This window comes from Rhinolophus sinicus, linkage group LG01 (genome assembly GCF_036562045.2).
Source record: "Rhinolophus sinicus isolate RSC01 linkage group LG01, ASM3656204v1, whole genome shotgun sequence".
Classification (NCBI taxonomy): Eukaryota; Metazoa; Chordata; class Mammalia; order Chiroptera; family Rhinolophidae; genus Rhinolophus; species Rhinolophus sinicus.
The window spans coordinates 11474022-11494536 of NC_133751.1; the positions used below are offsets into that span (position 1 = coordinate 11474022).

Consider the following 20515-nt stretch of genomic DNA (forward strand, 5'->3'; position numbering starts at 1 on the left):
TTTTGTATCTGATCAACGGGTTAGTACAGAGCAGTGGGCGGTGTGTGTGTGTGTGTGTGTGTGTGTGTGTGTGTGTGTGTGTGTGTGTGTGTTGAGCTTATCTTTCCTAAGAATTTTTAGAGCATTGTCTTACTCTTAGGGCAAGGAACGAAGGTAAAGAAATACGTGGCTCTTATTATACTTACAGAAAACCAACTTTCATTGTACAAGTGTTTCTCCCCCTTCTGGGGTGGGTGAGATCAGAAGGGTGTTGGCTGATTCTGTGGTTCTCCTACTACCAGAATCGAACCCTCTGGCTTCCGAGGAGCACCTTCCCCTTGAGCTTTGGGGTTCAAGGGACAGGACATGGTTGCTGTGGTTACAGTTTTCTTTAGTTTGTTTTCACCCTCGAGCTTCCCTGAAGTTAACGATACAGAAGTAAAATGAAATGACTTTCAAACCAAACTGGACTCGCCCCAGGAAAGCATAGGTTGCTTGGTCCAGGCTGTCATAACTGCTGGAGCAGGTTTAGCTTCGTTGTTGGCTTAAGAAAGAACATGTATTTGATACTGAATCCCCCCTCCCTAAGGAGCCTTTAGCAGTTCACTTATCAGGAAAGGTAACCAAACTGGGTCTTGTGATAGTGCTGGTGAAACTGACTAATATGCCCTTGTTCTTGGACTTTATGGAACAGTAATCCTCAGCTAGAGAAAAGGGAATGTGTTATTCATAAAGGATTCTAGACATTGTCACATGGGACTGTTAGAGGACACCGTCATGCAGCCGTTTGAAATGGGGTTAATTCTACCTTATTACCTTGCAGATGTTACAATTTCTGTGTATCATTGTTTTTTCCTTATGATCCCCTTACCTCTCCCATAAATAACCTGGTTGACTCTGGCTGTTTGTAATATTTTTAAGTGCAGATTTAATTTAATAGAAATAGGGCCATTAAAATGATTTTTTAGAAACTAAAACAAGGAATTTCCCCATCTTATGTATATTTTTAAATGTATTGGTATAAAGTTGCACGTAATGCCTTTGGTAATATTTTTAAAGACTATAGCATCTGTAAAAATGTTTACTTTTTCATTCCTGGCATTGGTCATTTGTGCCTTTGCCCTTCTTGGTCAGTCTTGCTAAAGTATTATCAATTTTATTGGTCTTTTGAAAGAACCAACTTTGGTTTTTGTTTGTGTTTTAAATGAAGCATAAACAAACACTACCTCTTCTCTTAAGTTTACAGGCATTTAACAAATTCTGCCCTGTGGAACTCTGTCAAAAAAGATTTTAAGGGCCTTTAAACTAAGTGACTGTCTCCTAGCTGTAAGGAGAAAGGCAGTATGTATGTGTCTTTTTGTGTCTTTGACATAATGCTTTTCAGTTTTATTAAAACATACCTTGTGTTCTTGAGTATCATACACATTGAATCAAATGGTCCTAAGGTGGGTTTTGTGTATTCACTGGGGCACCCCTGGGATATTGTTCTGGAAACTACTAGCTAGAATTTCGCATGAGACTTGCTGGTAATTTAATGTGAATTATAGGTGCTTTCAACCCACTTGACAATATAGATATATTTTTGTACCAGAGCAGTGCAAATTTGCTGTTAACAACTGAAGAAGAACATTTTATTTTGGTTCATGTTTAATGCACGAGTCTTGGCATTTTAAAAGTTTTCTCAGAAAATCTTAGAGAATGTCGCAGTATGAGAGCAAGAACTTTGGAGTCAGAAAGAGCTGGATTTGAACTCCTGCTCTGCCACTTTTAGCTGTGTGGCCTCAGGAAAATTGCCTTACCTCTCTGAGCTTTCATTTTCCCTTCTGTGAGATGGAAATAAGGAAAACTGCTTTGGTGGGAACTGTTGTGAGTTTTCTATGACTATTCATGTAAAGCACCTATCTCATATCTCACAAAGTAGGCCCTTAATAAATTGTAGTACGTTGAGTGTTTTCTCATCCTACCCTTTTTTGTCATACTTACAACCTCGCAACCTCTCTTAGTGATTTCCTTCCAGAAATGTGAAAAGTTACTGCGATGGAATTAAAACAAAAAACGAAACAAAACACTTCTCCCATTTGTTCTCTCTTTTTTGCGGCAGTTGAGGTTATCAGGTTCACTTTCCATATTTTCAATATTTTCATCTTATCCTACCTAGTTGACTGGTGGTAAACTGGCTGTCTATCTTCCCCTCCAACTTTCATCTTACTTCCCTGGGATTTTTTTCCTTCGCTTCATCTCACCTGCTCAGGGTCTCACTGCTCAAGGGAGGGCTCTTCCATCCCTTCTTCCCTCCTTTCCCCCCTCCCTCCCTCCCTCCCTCCCTCCCTCCCTCCCTTCCTTTTTTTTGCTATCTATAGGATAGAAATGAAATGGGTACAAAGCTCAAAGCCTGGCAGAGACTGGAATGTAAGTCAGTGGGGTTGCTTCTATGAAGGCAAAGTTTGTTAAATTTAGTTACTTCCGAATTAAATGGGAGATAGATGGGGCTGATTACCATATCAATTTTGTATTGCCGTTGTATGTTCTGAGAATGTTTTTCAGAGCTTAGACTTCCTCAGACTTCTGGGGGAAGTGTGGGGTGATTAATGCGATGGCTCATCTCCTCACCAAGAAGGGAAATGAAAATTATGGGGTGGAGGACGTTGGCTGGTTAATATTTCTCCACAAAGGAACACAGTAAGTCCTCACTTCATGTCCTGGATAGATTCTGTGACTTTAAGTGTTGTATAACAAAACCAGTTTTACCGAAGGCTAATTGATATAACAACAGTTAGGCTCCCGTGGCATCTCATCAACGTTATAATAAAACGTTGAACGCTGTCAAACATCTAGCATTATTGAAGTCACCCAACTGTAAGCCATTTGTTCTCCCTGGGGTTTGTCAATTGAAAAGGTCCTGGGGAATAGATGGCATAATTAGTAGTATTTATGTAGATATCTAATGTTGCAAAGGGCTGAACTAGGTAAGGATAGGAAGGGATTGCTCTGCCCAAGGAGCGTGTTGGTTTACATCTTGTGTAGTGAGTCGGCTTCAGCCGTGGCATTATTTTTGAAGACGTCAGGTCAGGTTGACGAGCTGCCCTTCATCTGGCCTGTCTGCTGTGACCCAGGGTGCTGAGGACGAGCCCTGGTGCTGTTTGTTCTAGTTGGTGTTTTTCTGAGAGCGGAGAGCAAGGAAGCGTATAGTCTTCATAAGTGTTTTGCAACACTGCTTCTCCAGTTCATTTGGATTCTGTTGCTTGAAAACAAGTATCGGCATGGCATTCATTGGGAAAACTTTTGGGGGCGAGATCATCACTTTTGGACAGTTGTCCTCGTTTCACGATATGGGATCGATTCGTGAAATCTTGTGCTGAACCAGCTCCTCGTGCCGTACCTTGGAATCGTATGTTCTACTGTTAGAGAATTCTGACCGCCCCAAATTACGAGGTTTTGGTGGGCGAGCATAAGCATGGCCAGGCTGCTTTCTACGAAGCCATAGCTGATTAAGGGCCTGGTACATGCTTCTTCAATGATTAAAATACTAATACTAAATTCCAATTTATTGAGTGTCTACCACATATCGAGTACTTTCCCTGTGTTATCTTGTTAGTGTTTCAGAGGATGGTCTTGGAACCTCTGGAGGGATGTAAAAAATGAGCGCAAAACCCACGATTTTCCTATGTCTGCTCTTGTAGGTAGAACCACTGTGGCCTGAGGCCCCACTTTTCTAGATCCGAAAGCCAGGAGAAGGAGAAGGGTTGGTACCATGGGGTGTGACCCTTTGAATCCTAGTCTGTCACCTAGGAGGTGAGCAGCCCCTGCGCACGGCACATTGGGAGATGTTGAGAAGCCTCTTCTGATTGGGATGGGGTAAGTGGGGCATTTGCAGAAGGCTGGGACCTGAGCATTTGGGCTTTTTAAGTCCTATTGCCTAAGGATCCTGCCCAAATCCTCCTGTTCCAGGAAGTTCATTACTTGTGACTATTGTTTTAGTGGGAAGAGGGGTTGCTGATTCTCTCCACTCACCATCGGAGGCTTTGAACTTGATTTCCTGGGAAGCTTCTGATGCTTAGGGTCCCGTTCTTGCTGGGTCGTTCCCATGGACAAGCCAGTCTTTGGAACTTGATGAAGAGGGTGTGGCAATGTACCCATGTCAGGGACACCTGACAAGTGAGCTCGGTCAGCCCTGTGAACCATCCCTCACTTGCGGTGTTTCCTTCTGAGGCCTTGAGTCTTCCCAGCTTCTCTGTTGCCTGCCCTCACCATACCAGGAAAGGGGAAGAAGGAATTGATCCCGACTGCCGCAGGGGAAACTGGCTATCAGAAAGGTCTTTTCCTGGGGCTGTGGACAGGAGATCACGTTACTTTTGAGAGAGAGGTGAGCCTTCCTCTACACTGCAAAGTTGGGTTAAAGTGGAATATTTCTCGTGGGCTTCACTGCTGTGCTCGTGTGGGATGACTTCATGGCAGGATAGGCCAGACGCTTCCCACTGAAAGGATCAAGTGGTAAACGTGTAACATGCAAAGGCACTCCGGGGAGGAAATGTGCTGCTAAGACACCTTCCTACCTCCTGGGTGTGGCACGAGGCTCTTCTAGGGATGTCCTGCAGAAAGGGCTGTGTACACTTCTGTTTCCCTCCTGCCCAGTGGGGACAGTGACACGTATGCTGTACAATCCCCATTCGCTTCACAGGGGGAAAATGATTTAGACTAAAAGGGGCTTTATGACTATACAAGGTTGTGATTGTTCTTTTCAAGTTTGCCTTCCTAAACCCACCCAAGCCTTGTTAGTTGGTAACATAATACTGCACTGTTCAGCATTGATCAGGTTTGGCAATATGCTGGTTGGTCCTGAATTTACACAAACCATGCGGCTACTGACTCGATGGAGAGGCAGAATCACAGATGCTTCCTCAGGCGTGATCCCTGCAATTTTATTTCACTTTTTAGAAGTCTTACTGTAGTGAGAACACTTAATATGAGATCTCCCCTCTTAACAGAGTTTTAACTGTACAATACAGTATCCTTAACTACGGTACACTTGTTTTTTCAGTAGAGCTCTAAAACATACTCATCTGGCATAACTGAAATTTTGTACCCGTTGATTAGCAACTCCCCACTTCCCCCTTCCTCCAGCGCCTGGCAACCATCCTTCTAGTTTTCGCTTCCATGAGTTTGACTATTTTAGATATTTATAAGTGGAATCATGCAGCATTTGTCATTCTGTGACTGCCTTATTTCACATAACATAATGTTCTCAAGGTTCATCCACAATGTGGCATATTGTAGGATTTCCTTCTTTTCTAAGGCTGAATAATATTCCAGTCTATATATTTGTAAAAATGTGATTTTTTTTTTTCCATTCATCTGTCATTAGACAGCTAGGTGGTTTCCACATTTGGCTACTGTGAGTAGGGCTGCCGTGGACGTGGGAGTGCTTAAATGTCTTTGAGATATGCTTTAATTTCTTTTGGATGAAAACTACTCGGAAGTGGGATTGCTGGATCATTTGGAAGTTTTATTTTTAATGTTTTGAGGAACCTCCGTACTGTTTTCTGTAGCGGCTGCTGGATGCTGCATTCGGATCCCGGCCGCTCTGAGTTTCCCAGCCAGTGTTCCGGGCCCTGCTCTGCACAGCCTGCTGTGACTTGTTCCTCTAGTCTTTCCTGTCACTCCTGGTGGCCTGAATCCAGAAGGACAGGCCTAGCCACTCCTTTTTCTGCGTGTAGTGTACACAGCAGCCTGGAGACCTTTCTTTCCGTATTTACGTCACATTATATTGTCACAATTCTGTTATTTGCCTTTTTAAGGGATACACAGAATATAAATGAGAATAGTGCGGTAACAATAAAAGCAACAATTAACCCTTGGTAGCACGTGTTGTCCTCTGCCCCTGTCCCTTTGGATCAACTTGACCTTTGCTGCATATTAATTAGCTCCTCCCACCTGCTTTTACTCCTCGGCAGCCAGCAACCACTTCTCTCTGTTGGAGGGCTGCCCCCAGGGGTTGGTCCTCATCTTTGACCAAGGAATCCCTGTACCCCCAGGGCAGTCCTCGTCCAGGGCGAACCATTAGAAGGGCTCATGTATTGGGGACAGCTCTTGAGTTCTCCTGTCCTGTCTCCAGGGAGCCCCTGTGACTTTGTTCTCCAACTCCCCAATGGTTTTCTTTGGAACCGCTTCCTAATAAATAACTTAAACATGAATATTCATCTCTGCTTAAATATTACTTGTTCAAGGCAACAGAGTTAGAAAGTGGGAGAGCTAGGATTTGAACCTGGGTCGTCCAGCTCCAACGTCTCTGCTCTGAACCCGAATGCTCCTGTGTTTCTCCAAGGTGGGCTGCTCGCCCTTGACTGTGTATGTGCCTCAGCATGGATTATAGTGACGGCCATGGGTATTAAATGCTTACTTAATGAGTGGCTGTCCGATCCGGCGCCCTCGCACTGTGCCCCGGTCAGCCTTTCTGAGTCCTGACTCCGTCAGCTTTCCTTCAGAGTCAATGGAAGCCAACCTCCACCTTGCTGCCTTTCCAGTTTATCCCAGCCCACTCATTTATCCCCCCAGAATGCGTATTTTCCCCTCACATGTTGCCTTTTGTATTGTCCCTCCTCCCAACCTGATTGTAAATCCTTGAGGGTTGTGAGTGTGTGTCCTGTCCCGCAGAATAGGTGCTCACTGATCTGATTCTTTTGGGATGAATCACAACCTGCTCAGAGCTGTCTGTCCAAAGAAAGGCCACAGTTGTTTCCGGGTTCTGTGAAGGAAGGGCAGTAAGGAGGTTAAGGAGCAAAATTGGAAAAAAAATAAGCAAGGGATGAATGTTAAAATCACCAGCCCATCTTTGTGTCACTCCGGCTGTGTGTTTTCACACTACAGCTGTTCGGGTTGAATCACAGAGTGGACGTATCATCTCTTGGCTTCCAGCACAGAGGCTAGCCATCATCTCCCTTGCGGAATTGGAGCAGATTTATGTGATGAATTATGTGGATTCTCGTCCAATACTTGGGACGTGGTTTGACGTTCATGCAAGTGGTCGGTGAAACGTGTCAAAGCCCCCTTTACCCCCATGCGAAAGATAACAGAGATGTCCCTCAGCAAAGTTAATGTGTTGAGTTTTAGCTGATGGCCAGCCAAGCAGTCCAGTGACCTCTCCACTTCGGCTGATTTGGACACTTTCCCTCCTGGGTGTGTCCACAGTGAAGGTCTCTAACGAGGGCTAGGCTGGAAGAGAAGATGCAAAGGAAAAGAGCCTGCATACACAGAGTCCCTACTGTGTGCCCAGCATTCTGCTAAGTGCTCTCTAACAGAGTAAATGACCGGACCTCACAACCATCCTGGATGTGTGTATTCTCCTCTCCAAATCCAGCTGATAGAACCCATGTGACTCAACTAAAATCACAACGTGATGGTGGTGACCCTGGATTTGAAGTGTGTTTTATCTGACTTCTAAACTCATGACAATTCCCATGTGTCTTGACCTTCCATTCCAGACATAAACAGGGGAGTTTAGATAATTCTGAGGGTCCTATTAACTCTAGAATTCTGGGACTCCGGCGGCGTTTCTGATCTATGCCGTTTCCACCATAACCAGTTCCCCTGGGCACTTCACTGTTCATGAATTTGTTAAAGTCAGTATTGCCTGAAATAGCATGTTTAGGTGGGACGTTTTTGGGTGGGGTGTCTAATATTTGAAAGCTCTGACTTTATTTTTAGACGCTCATCCACAGGTGAAACATATCAAGCCCGTTCTTTGGACACACTCAGGAAAGTTAAGTAGTTTTGTCTTCTTTTTAAGAAGAGGGAACCTCTCCAGCTAGACTCAGGAGTTTTGGTCACTGTCTTGTTCTGCGAGCTGAATGCTGGTGCCTTGAGTCTAATACAGCAGGACACCCTGTGGCCTTTCTCTCTCTCCTGCCCATATTGCATAAACATTGGCATGGCAGGGACAGATGGCCACGCTGGGAGCTCCTTTGATGTCACATTTGGTGCCTGGGTGGGGGGTAAGGGTGCTTGCAGCCAGTCACCACAGGAGGAGAGGCTGACTGGGAAATACCCACTTGACAGTGGGTAAACAAAAGCTTAACGCGGAAAAGCAGGGTGCCCCTGGTACATATGCAGGCTGGGGCAGTAATGGAGTTGGGTTTACATAAGTGTGTTTAGCTTGGAAAAAAGCCAGTCGGCTCAAAGCACAGCCTTTACTCTCTGTTCCTAATTGATGCTGGGCAGTGTTTAGTTTTATTGTGGGAACGTGAGTGCACTGTGGGGAGCGAGGGGGTGAAAGAATTGGTGGAAGGGAGTGATGGGATTGCAGATAATTTATTGTCAGACCTAGAAAATATTTAATTCCAGAGACCTGGGTTGTCTTTGCTGGAGGCTCAGATGAAAGTACCTGAAATCCTGGGAAAATCGAGATAGAGCAGTGGGGGCCTTTATCAGCAGGACTCTTTGCTGGTCAAATAGCATCAATCTGTGTAATGGGGACTGAAGGCTTTGATGGAAATAGGAGGTACAGTAATGAAGCACAGTGCCCAGACGGAAAGGATGTGAGGCTGCAGAATCACACCTGAAAGAAAAATCAAGAGTTGACAGTATGTATGATCAAATGTGTTTTTTTGTGGTTTTCGTTTTAGAGGGTAATAGCAGTCGCCCACATGCAAACCAAGCAGGGAGTCTGATCAAAGTGAAAAGTCAAAAGCCCCGAAGGTTGATTGAAAGCTTTACCTATTCTACTCTCTGGGTGATAACTGTTTGCTATTTCTTTGTTTAATGCATTTACAGAAGTCCCAACAAAGCAAGTTAAGGTAATGTGTTCAAGTTAACAGAGTGGCATCTAATTACTGGGCTTCATATTGATTGGGAGGGTGATGGAGGATTAGTTCATTGAATGTTTTCAGTAAGTCATTCATTGGGTAGCTGTGGGTGCAGTCTTTGGAAGTGTCTTCAGAGGATTCAGTGAGCTGTGACACCCAGCTCACACTCCCTCAAGGAGGTAACAGTGTAGAAGGGAAGAAAAGATAATGCCATTGAAAATTCATAGGGGCCAAATGAGAGGTATCAACTAGAAGTTGGGTAAATTTGAAGGGTCAGGACAAGTCCATTCAATGGTGGAATGATCAGGAAAATTATTAACAATATTATTTTTGATTTCTATTGCTTATTAGGAGCTTATTCTCAGCCTGGAACAGCTCTAAATGCTTAACATATGTTAATATATTTACTGTTCCCAACAACCCGAGGAACTATTATTCTAGCTTTAAAGCAGAAGAAACTGAGGCAGAGAGAAGTAAAGGTGACACAGCTAGTGCGTGGCAAATCCAGGTGGATACCCGGGCAGCCTGCACTCCTGATACCCCCAGCCTCTGTGGTCCTTCTGATTTCTGAATTTCCTGTGTTTCTGGCGAAGTCAGTACATCTACAGTATTCAGTTCTTGATCAGAGTTGTAAGAATCAGGGGCAGACAGCCAATGGGCGCGCTTACTGCTTCTGCTTCACTGTTCAGTGTTCAGAGGAATCTTGTTTGTGCCGATGTCTGATAGGCCTTTTAGTCATGAAAAGATCTAATTGACTTTTTGCAGCCCCTTGCAGGGTGATTTTAATGATCATATAAATAGCGTGAATATGAATGTGGGAGTTTTATTACCTTGATGGTGGTTCTGTAGGTTTTCTCTGGGTGGCTCCAGTGTCAGTGTTGATACTGCTAGAAATCGTCTCCGGCTAGGGCACAGTGCTTGTTCTCTTTAGGCAAATGGTTCTTTTTTTAATTCTGTGAGGAAGGGTATTTATTGCAAGTTCCATCATTTCTGTTTTAAACAAAAATGGATATTATTTGCTCGTTAGTGTTTATTTAATAAAATATGGAGGAGAGAAAAGCACTGAGCTAGAACTTTAGAGACTCAAATGCGTGACTTGAGTATCCTAACTCTGATGTTAGGTGAGCCAATTGCTTAGGGCAGCAAATTACATCCTCAGGGTCCCGTGATGTACAGAATTTTCTCACTATGTGGTACTCAGAGCCTGTAATAGGGCTATTACGTATCAAGACTTTTAGCCTGATATTACTGCGTTATTTATTTAAACATGTTTGAAACCCAGATGCTGTGGCTGCATTTTATATTTTTGGTGTCATATTTAAAACACTGTGTTATCTTCTGGTTGTGTTTTGTTTTCTTTCTTTCCTTTTTACTTCAGGAGTAGCGGGTTTCATGTAGGATGTAAATGGAAACTGAAGAAAAGATAGGATCTGGAAGTAATTTTCGGCAGTAGAGAAATTAAACAAAATGGGAAAAAACACCATTTTGTTGCTAGCCGGGTAAAGGGAGCATGGCAGTGCCTACTTGCTTTTTCTCAGTAATTGGATCCATCATACATGGATTACGTTTTCACTGGGACCTTGCAGTTAAAAAAAAAGCAAAAAGCAGATTTGAATGTTCAATATTCTCCTCTTCTCAAGAGTACATTGAGGTGGCATTTAAATTTGGATTGCCTGCCTCTGATTTGTATACAGATGTTCCTCATGTTATAATGGGGCTACATCCCCATAAACACATTGGAAGTTGAACAGGCCGTAAGTCCAAAATACATTTACTGCACCTAACCTACTGAACATCATAGTTTAGCCTAGCCTGCCTTAATTGTGCTCAGAACCCTTGCATTAGCCTACAGTTGGATAAAATCATCTAACACGAAGTCTATTTCATAATAAAGTGTTGAATATGTCATGTGATTTAGTGTGCCTATCCCTTTTGCACCATTGTAAGCTGAAAAATCATCAGTTGCACCATCATAAGTTGGGAACTGTCTATAATTTTTTTTTTTTTTAAAGATTTTATTGGGGAAAGGGAACAGGACTTTATTGGGGAACAGTGTGTACTTCCAGGACTTTTCTCCAAGTCAAGTGGTTGTCCTTTCAATCTTAGTTGTGGAGGGTTCTGTTCAGCTTCAAGTTGTTGTTCTTTCAGTCTTAGTTGTGGAAGACGCAGCTCAGCTCCAGGTTCAGTTGCCGTTGCTAGTTGTAGGGGGCACAGCCCACCATCCCTTGCGGGAGTCGAACCCACAACCTTGTGGTTGAGAGGATGTGCTCCAGCCAACTGAGCCATCTGGGAGCTCAGCGGCAGCTCAGCTCAAGGTGCCGTGTTCAATTTTAGTTGCAGGGTGCGCTGCCCACCATCCCTTGCGGGAGTCGAGGAATTGAACTGGCAACCTTGTGGTTGAGAGCCCACTGGCCCATGTGGGAATCGAACCGGCAGCCTTCAGAGTTAGGAGCACGGAGCTCTAACCGCCTGAGCCACTGGGCCGGCCGGGAACTGTCTGTAATTTGAAGCCAGATTGAAATCCTTCAAGTGTGGGTGTCCCCTCTCTATCCATCTGCCCTCCTTTTCAGCCCTCTCTTTATTTACCTCACAAATGGAAGTGGGTATGAAAGCTCAGGAAAACTTTGTGATAAATACAGGTTGTGGGAAACTCATCTGCAAAATGTCAGCTTTGGGTAGGCATTTTGTAAATGTCTACATTTACAGATGTAAAACGGAAGGCCTTCTAAGATGCCTTGTGGTTTGATTTGAGTTGTTAAAGCTGGTGTGGTACACTTGGGGGGTGGGAGCTCGTCCTGAGGAGCTTGGTGGTATGGGGTCTTTCATATTAGGAATGAATTTTGATTTCAGAAATTGCTGAGAATGAATTTTGATATTAGAAATCATGGTTTCTTTTGGTGTATCATGTCTTAAAATATGTTGGGGCTCTCAGACGTCACCTTTCCTCCCATTTTTCCTGAGAGTTGTTGTGGCTGGTATTCCTTTGAGCAGTTTTGGGATAAAGGGCCTTTGGTTTGTGTTTCGATGTGGTGAGCTCCTCATTTCTCTTTTCTAAGAGATATATCTACCTCACTTAAGATGCCATGTTTCTCTGGTTTTTGTTCAATAATTGCTATGTAGATTTTTGACATAATTGGCTGAATGTATGCTTACTTTCCTAATTTATTTCTTTACCTGTGTCCAGGCCGCTTTATGAAACTTTGTTTTAAAATTTGTCTAAATATGGGTCGAATACTTGGTTGAATGTTTGAAATGCATTCACCAGTCAGCAGTTTTTCAGTACCTCCTGTGTGCTGTATTCAGCGAGAGGCTTATGGTACTCAGGCATGGATATGGCAGACGTGGTGGATCCCTTAGTGGAACTCACTGGCTAGTGGTACCGTTCGAGAAAAATGGGCTAAGTGTAATGGAATTGACAACAAAATCCCACAGATTTTATGAATAGGGACAAAAGAAAATATTCAAAACTTGTTTTAAGTTTCATCGTTTATAAATCCATTTGAAGTACTTGAAAAAAACACCATAGTGTTAGAAATGGATTTGTGTGTGTATAAAACTAAAACCAGACTTCTTTGTCAAATCCAGTTTCTCAAAAATGTTCTTAGAAAGCAGGACTTTCCTCAGGAGTCTGAATCCTAGTTTGTTTTCAGCTCACTAAAGTCATGCTTCACATTTTTCTCGGTATCCTTTTTATTCTCTAAGGTGCTGTTAAAAACATATAAATATCTATACAAAAGCTTGCATACTGATATCTATAGAAGCTTTATTTATAATTGCCAAAACTTGGAAGCAACCAAGATGTCTTTCAGCAGATGAATGGATAAGTAATCTATGATCATCCAGACAGTGGAATATTATTCAGCTAAAAGGAAATGAGCTATCAAGCCATAAAAAGACATGGAAAGAACCTTAAATGTACGAATGAAAGAAGCAACCCCAAAATGCTACATACTGTATGATTCCAATTATATGACATGCTGGAAAAGGCAAAAAAAAACCCAAAAAAACTATGGAGACAGTAAAAGGATCAGTGGTCGCCAGGGGTTCATGGGGAGGGAAGGGTGACTAGGTGAGCATGGGATTTTAGGTAGTGAATATATTCTGTATGATAATTATAATGGTAGACATATGCGCATGTCCTTATACGTTTGTCAAAACCTATAGAACGTACAACGCCACGTGTGTTCCCTAATGTAAACCATGACTTTTGGCTGATGATGACGTCAGTGTCTTCTGTTCATTGATTGTTACAAATGCACCACTCTTTGAAGGACGTTGATCATGGGAGAGTCTGTGCATGCGTGGGGGCAGAGGGCACGTGAGAGCTAGCTGTACTTTATGCTCAATTTTGCTGTGAGCTTTAAAGTACTCTATAAAATCAAGTCTGTTTTGAAACAAGAACAACATACAAGCCAAAGTTGAGGAAACAGCTGTGAATTCTCTTCATGGTCTCCAGTAAAATGTCTTCTTCTGACTTACGTTACTTTACAAAGTCCTTCGCAGTTGGTGGGCAACATGGAGAATCCCTATCAAGTACGAGGCTCTGACATTCAGAGAACAGGGATATGATAAAAATGGGGATTTTTCCCTGGTGGCTTCATAGCTGTGAAAGTTCCTGTTTCAAGTTCCTGTTTTCTTCCTTCTGACCATGAATCCTACCAGCGCTGTCAGTACTAAAGATGCAGTTGTTGGTGAATTGATTCCTCTGGTAGACTCCCCACTCACTAGATTTGGGCATGGTTGGGGAGAGGTTGGGCTTTGACAGTGTTGTACAGTGGCCTGGGGATCAGAAATAGTCAGAGCCTACCTTGATCCTGTTACCTTTCCATGGGGACTTACCAGGAGGCCTATGTGCGTAGGGCACGTTAACATGGAAGTGAGCAATTACAAAGATTTTCCTAGAACTTTCAGTGCTTGTCCTTGCAGGTTGTCTTTTGCTGTTTTGAAATCACCACTCATGTGTTCAACAAATATTTACCGAGTGCTTCACTTTGTGCCATGCCCATCTCCAGGGACCGTGATACAGCAGGGAATAAGACCAAGAATTCCTGCACACATGTGACTGACATTCTGGAGGCGGAAGATAGACAATGAGCAAGTAGCTAAAACATGGAGTATGTTGGCAGCTGATTCTTGCAATGGAGAACAAGGAAGCAGGGAAGGAAGCTACCGTGCTTCCCCGAAAATAAGACCCAGCTGGACCATCAGCCCTAATGCGTCTTTTGCAGCAACAATTAATACAAGACTTGGTCTTATTTTACTATAATATAATACTGGGTCTTATATTAATTTTTGCTCCAAAAGATGCATTAGAGCTGATTGTCCAGCTAGGTCTTATTTTCAGGGAAATAGGGTAGAGAGCAAGTTGGGCCTGGCACAGTGAAGTAGCGGGCAGGCCACTGGGGCTTGGGTGGAGAGCGCCAGGGGGAGGGTCAGAGGTGAGAACCAGAGGGGTACTGTCGGGCAGAGCGGGTAGCAGTGGGTGGGAGACATGGTCTGCCTGAGGTTTTAATAGGACCCCTCTGACTGCAGTGTTTAGATAGGCTAGGCCGCCTTCTCACTTTCACCCTCGTGGCCGGTAATCTTTGTGTCTGAACAGTGATTAGACTTTGGTACAGCTAACTCAGCCCCAATTCCACTGGTGCTGTTGGAGTTTTATTAATCAGTAATTTTTAACTTCTCTATGTACAAATCTTTCTTTATAGTTAGTGGGAAAAAGGACTTTTATCATGAAGGGTGGTTAGCTGATGAATTCTATAATGAGTTCAAGAGTGCCCGGAAATGTTCGCAGATAATTTAGGGCTCTCTGCAGATCGATGTTACATTTATCTTCACAACAGAAGGATCCTCCTTCCTGCGACTAGCTCTGTTTTGCCTCTGAGAGTCCCTTTTCTTGCCTGTAATCAGATTCGACGTAGGTACATACAACCAAGATTGCTCTACCCAGCAAGGCTGTCATTTAGAATTGAAGGACAGATAAGGAGTTTCCCAGACAAGAAAAAGATGAAGGAGTTCATCACCACCAAACCAGTGTTACAGGGACTCTTAGAGGGACTTCTTTAAGATGGGAGGGAGGTTAGGGATGGGTGAAAGGGGAAGGGTTTAAGAGGAACAAGTTGGGCGTTATACAGTAGTCGTGGGGATGGAGGTTATAGCATAAGGGATATAGTCAACAATATTGAAATAACTAGGTATGGTGCCAGATAGGTACTAGATCTATCAGGGTGATGGGGTTGGGGGCAGGGTGAAAAAGGTGAAGGTATTAAGAAATACAAATTAGTGGTTAATACAGTATGGGGAATATAATCAACAGTGTTGTAAAGATCATGTAAGATGTCAGATGGGCACTGGACTTATTGGGGGATCACTTCATAGACCGTGTAGATGCCTGACTATGCGCTGTACACCTGAAGCTGAAGTAGAAGAATACTGAAGGTCAACTGTAAATATAGAGGTAGATATAGTCACGGGATGTGGAGCACAACATAGGGAAGATAGTCGATGGTATTGTAACAGCTGTATATGATGTCAGAGGGGTAGTAGCTTGGGGGGTGAGTTATCACGTTATGAGAGGTTTAAATGTCTAACTGTTATGTTACTTTGTACGCCTGAAACTGGGAAAAAAACAAACGATTCGACTTCCCTTTGTATGCCACACGCCCCTTTGGTTCAGGCTGCTCATCTGAGTTTTAGTTCTGAAAAAAGCGAACCGTTTGTCATGTGTGGTACCTTCTCACTGGAGCCACCTAAATCATAGCCTGAACACAGCTGGAGGGTCTCTGAGCCTTTCAAAACTCCAAACCTGACTTTTTTGGTGTTTTCTTCTTGTTAGTCCATGTTAAGTGGCGTGTGGTAGATAAACTTGTCCACAGATGTTCTTTTACCAGTGTGCTTTGAATAGAATAATAATACCTTTCACATCTGGTCCTCTTTTCATCTAGGGATCTTAAAAACCCCAAGTGCACATTAATTAAACCATGTCACTAGAAGGTAGGGACAGGATGGAGGGCGACTGCTTTAATTACCACTGCAGAGAACTTAGAGGGACAGCCTCTGGGCCCAACACACTAACAGGCATTTCGCATTTCACCAATCCTTTCATCTAGCATCTTAAATACTTGTCAAGTGTTACCTGGTGGGAAGTGCATTATCACGCTCGCCTGCATGAGTGGGCAATATCCTGTTATATAGGAATTTGCTCTAGCTTTTCAGTATTATCCTTTCAGAGGATTCCCCTCCCCTTCCCTGCCCTCCCCTGCCCTCCCCTGCCCTCCCCTGCCCTCCCCTCCCCTGCCCTCCCCTCCCCTGCCCTCCCCTGCCCTCCCCTCTCCTCTCCTCTCCCTTTTCTAGCTCATGGGTTTTTATAGTTCATTATGGATCACCTGGAATCTCGTGTAGACTGAGGGTGATAACTTCAGCTGGTAAGGCTGTTCAACTAGTAAGGTGGCAATGAGTAAGTCCCATTTAGGGGCCTTGGACATCCCTTCACCTTAATTCTCTCACTCCAGTAAGTCTCCCAAGTGATCTGGTCAACAGAAAGGCAGGAGAGGAGAGAGCCATGCCTTTCTCCAGAAGAAGCTGCTTGAGTCCATTCCTGGTAAATGAGAGCACTGATTTAAAAAATGGAACAGAACAAAAAGCCAAATGAGAAAATGTTATGCTCATGTTGTTAATAGATAGAGAATTCAACTGCTAACCTATGGGAGGGGGTTAAGAATCTGGTTCCCGCCAAGATCAGAGTGTTTATATCCACAACCACAGTCCTGCAGCATGAGCCAGAGTCATTCTTCAGGGGACCCTGGGTGACTAGTGGGGAAATGCAAGCCTTGGCAGGGCATGACAATTGTGTAGGATACACAGTCGATTAACAAAGAGATAGGCTTCTTCGATTTTAAATAGTCTTTAGCTCCATTTTTAAAAAAATACCCAAATGCCAGAGTAAAGTATGTTATTGATTTTATAATGTAATATTGCCTTATTTAGGATTACATGTGGAAATCAACAATAGAAAAATGTTGAGAAATGTGGGTTCTTTGAACACCCCCTCCATATGACACCCCCGACCCACTGATTGCTGGTTTCTTTCCATCTTTATGACTTAAAAACATAGAAAGATATCCATATTTCCACAGATAAAAAATAAATATTTATATTATTTTAGATGAAGGACCATCTGAGTAAATTCTAAAAGCGTACCCTATCAGACTGTATCCTATGATTGTTCTCTAATAGTACTGAACTATAAAAATGCTCAGTGCTTTCATTTCATTGTTATAGTGTTGGCGTGTTCTTTGTTATTTTGGTGGAAATATAGTGGAACGATCATCTATTCTTAATATGCGGTTGTGGGATAGGTACTCTGATTTCCTTATTCTGTGGGAGCCCTTGTTGGTGGGGACATTACTAGAATGTTCCTTAAGTGGATAAATGATTGCAGCAAAGAAATGACTTAGAAATCCACTTTGTTGTTTAGAAGCCAGAACAAGCCAAAATCTTTGTCTTCAGCTGGAACAGTGCACTTTCAAGTTAGATAGTTAATCCCTCTGCTCCCGGCAATGTTGAGGGCCCTGTAGATGGAGCCCTCGCATTCTCGGGGAGGCTTGACCCCCTCTGAAAGGTAGAGACAGAAAAGAAGGCTAAGGGCCGCACATTGGGAATAAAAATCACAGTTCTACTGTTTACTAGCTGTGTGACCTTGGGTAAGTCACTTAAACTCTCCGTGCTTTGGATTCTTCATTTGTAAATTGGGGATAAGTACTTCCCTCCTACACCTGTTAAGAAGATTAATATATTTCTCCAGCATCTGAGTTATGGTAGGTCCCCCAAAGTGTCAACTGCTAATGTCATCACTGCCATCGTGGTCATTTTTCTGCCCTTCAGCAGGAGCCTATGAGTATTATTGGAGTCTTAAAATGATTTCTACCGTTTCTCCTACTAAACCATTTCCAAAGCCAGTCCCCTCAATTTCCTGCCTGTGGAGCTGGGAGCCCTTCTCCATTAACCTCAGTAGATGGGCATCACGGTATTTAAGACAATTATTGGGCCTCTGTTTTCTGTTTCCTCTCCTGATGTGTCCATAGCACACTTTCCCATGACTTCTTTATGAATGTTGTCTTTGGGTGTGAAGGCCACAAGGGCACCTAGTACTCTGCCGTGAACTTGACCAGCAAACCTAAAGAAAAGATAAATTTGGCACACTGCTTCCTGGCCGAGGGAGTCATGCCTGAGCTGTGTGGGAAAACCACGAGGTGGACCACGTGCTGCTCCAATTATCATGAGATTGTTATCACCCTGATGGAACTAGAAATAGAAAGCCATGTTGTATGTACAAGTAAGTCAAAAAATTCATTTGACCTGGGACATAACATTGAACAGCAGCTCCGTTCAGTGGTGTACTAGAGAACCAAGCATGGGCTGCGTTTCCCAGGTGGAGAGTCATAGAATACAGCTCCCGTCTCACAGTGTGACAGGTGGCCGGAAAGTCAGTGACAACGAAAAAGGCAATGACAACAAAAGAAATACATGTAGGAGAGGGCAGAGTGTTGAGGCTGAGAGGGCGGGTTCAGGAGCCATGTTGCCTGGGTGTGATGCCTGGAGTAGGGGCTTCAGTCCCTTCCCCTGTGAGATGGGGCCTGGCAGTACCCACGTCATAGAGCTCCTGTGAGGAGTAAACAGATTCACACGTGGAAGGACTTAGAGGAGTGCCCAGCACTAGTACACTGTCAGTACCTGTGAGCTGGCACCATCCTCTGCATCCTGAGATGGACTCTGGTGGGGGAGGGGGAAGAAGGAGCAAGGGGGCTTCAGAGAAGTTGAACTGTCAGCGAGCCTTGTCTTTCTTTTATTGTGCATAATATTTTCAAATGATCATGCCCATTCGTTATAGAAAATTAGAATATTTAAATGAGCAAAAAGAGGACAATCAAAACTACCCCTTGGCTGGCCTCCAGACGTACCCACTATCAACATTTAGGTATTTCCTTCTAGACTTCTTTTTCCGCCTCTGCTGAGTTGGTTTTTGAAGGATGTCTACGAGGGTTAATGTTTTCCTACACTTAATTCCATCAACTGGACTTCTTATGTGTTGTGTACTGAGCAATACTTATTTGCTTCTAAAATTCTGTCATGAAATGTTTAAAAACACAGAAGAGCATGGAGAATAGCACAGTCTAAGAGGGCAGTGTCAGGACTGACCTCAAACCATGTGGAGAAGGGGTGCAGGCCTATCCCCGTATTGTGCATTTCAGGTGGTAACTTCCTGTTTCCGTACAGTAACCATCAGAGGTCACTCACCCCCTTTTTTGATCCCATAACTAAGAGGCTCAGAGAGGTTGAAAGATTTGCTCACCATAGCACGTACATTAGTGTAGAGCTAGAAATGTCATGTGAGCCGATACCATTTAACCTGAATGTTGTTTCCTGTTCACACTTTGCCCTGGGGTCCCCTGACTCAACCATTCTTGCCCAAAGCCATCGTTTTTGTTGTTGTTGTTTTGTTTTTTATGTTGTGGGAATTTTTCTTGACAAATTATATTTGCAAGTATAAAGTGAACAAAACTGAGCTGATGTGTGTGTGTTAAAATATATATAGTGTGAAATTTACCACTTTAGATATTTTTAATGGAACAATTCAGCAGAATCAAGTACATTTCTAATATTATGCAACCATTACCATTGTCTATTTCTAGAACTTTTTTAACATCTCAAATAGAAACTCTGTACCTATTAAGCAATAACCCCCACCCCCCACATCTATCCTTTGGTTTATATTCTGTCTCTATGAATTTGCCTATTCCAGATCAGCAATTCTTCACATAAGTGGAATCGTGCAATATTTGTCCTTTGTGACTGGCTTATTTCACTTAGCACAATGTTCTCAAGGTTCATTCATGCTGTCGCATGTGTCAGAAATTCATTCCTCTTTTGAATGAATAATATTTCATTGTATTTACATACTATGTTTTGTTTACCCATCCGTCTCGTCTGTCAGTGGACATTTATGTTTTCAGTTGTGAATAGTGCTGCTATGAACACTGGTCATACAACTCAACAACAAAAAACAACCCAATCAACAAAATGGGCAAACAGACATTTCTCCAGAGAAAATATATAAATGACCAATAAGCACATGCAAAGATACTCAACATCATTAGTCAGCAGGGAAATGAAAACCCAAACCACAGTGAGATACCACTTCATACCCACCAGAATAGCTATGAAAAAAGAAAAATAGGTACATAGATCTTCCTGTGGGAGGAAGCCTGAGGCCCAGGGACGTGATACACATCTGTTAAGATGAATGCTATCTTAGTTCCAAAACACAAGTATTTAGTCACCTTTGATCTGATAAAAGTGAACCATTCAGAGTGTTGATTAGTTTTCAGTGAGAGGGCTAACTGTGCCCCAGCCATAGAGTGAGGAGAAGGCCAGGTGTGTGTTTTAATAAACATTCAGAGGGAAATGCCATTCTTTGTTTACTCCCCATGAGATGGTCCCCTTTTTGAAATGTGGGCACCCCTTTTCATTCAAGGGTGGCTACATTTCCCGATTGTCTAAATTAGTGAGAGCCTTCTCTGGAAATATTTTGACTATGTAATTAGGAGCAAGTAATAATGAAGCAATGATTTTTAAAGTAATTATGTTAACGTTCTGTCACTTCTCCGTTGGAGACAGGAAATGTAGGTAGGTGACACTTTTGTAGATTTCAGAATCCTACTGTCATAGCATTAGATCACAGC

At 43.1% G+C, this 20515-nt stretch overlaps 1 protein-coding gene across 8 annotated transcripts in view; it reads left to right on the forward strand.

Moving 5' to 3' along the window:
* The window catches only part of TIAM1 (TIAM Rac1 associated GEF 1), a 360045-nt gene that overhangs the window by 171081 nt on the left and 168449 nt on the right, over positions 1 to 20515 (forward strand). The window contains exon 2 of one of the 8 annotated variants that reach the window (XM_074326183.1): positions 3660 to 3834. The exons of 5 other annotated variants lie outside the window; for them this stretch is intronic. The gene's annotated coding sequence lies outside the window, so the exon portion shown is untranslated. Of the gene's footprint in view, positions 1 to 3659; positions 3835 to 8231; positions 8556 to 20515 lie in introns of those variants that run through there. 2 more of the 8 variants (XM_074326184.1, XM_019730168.2) reach the window with 2 other exon arrangements.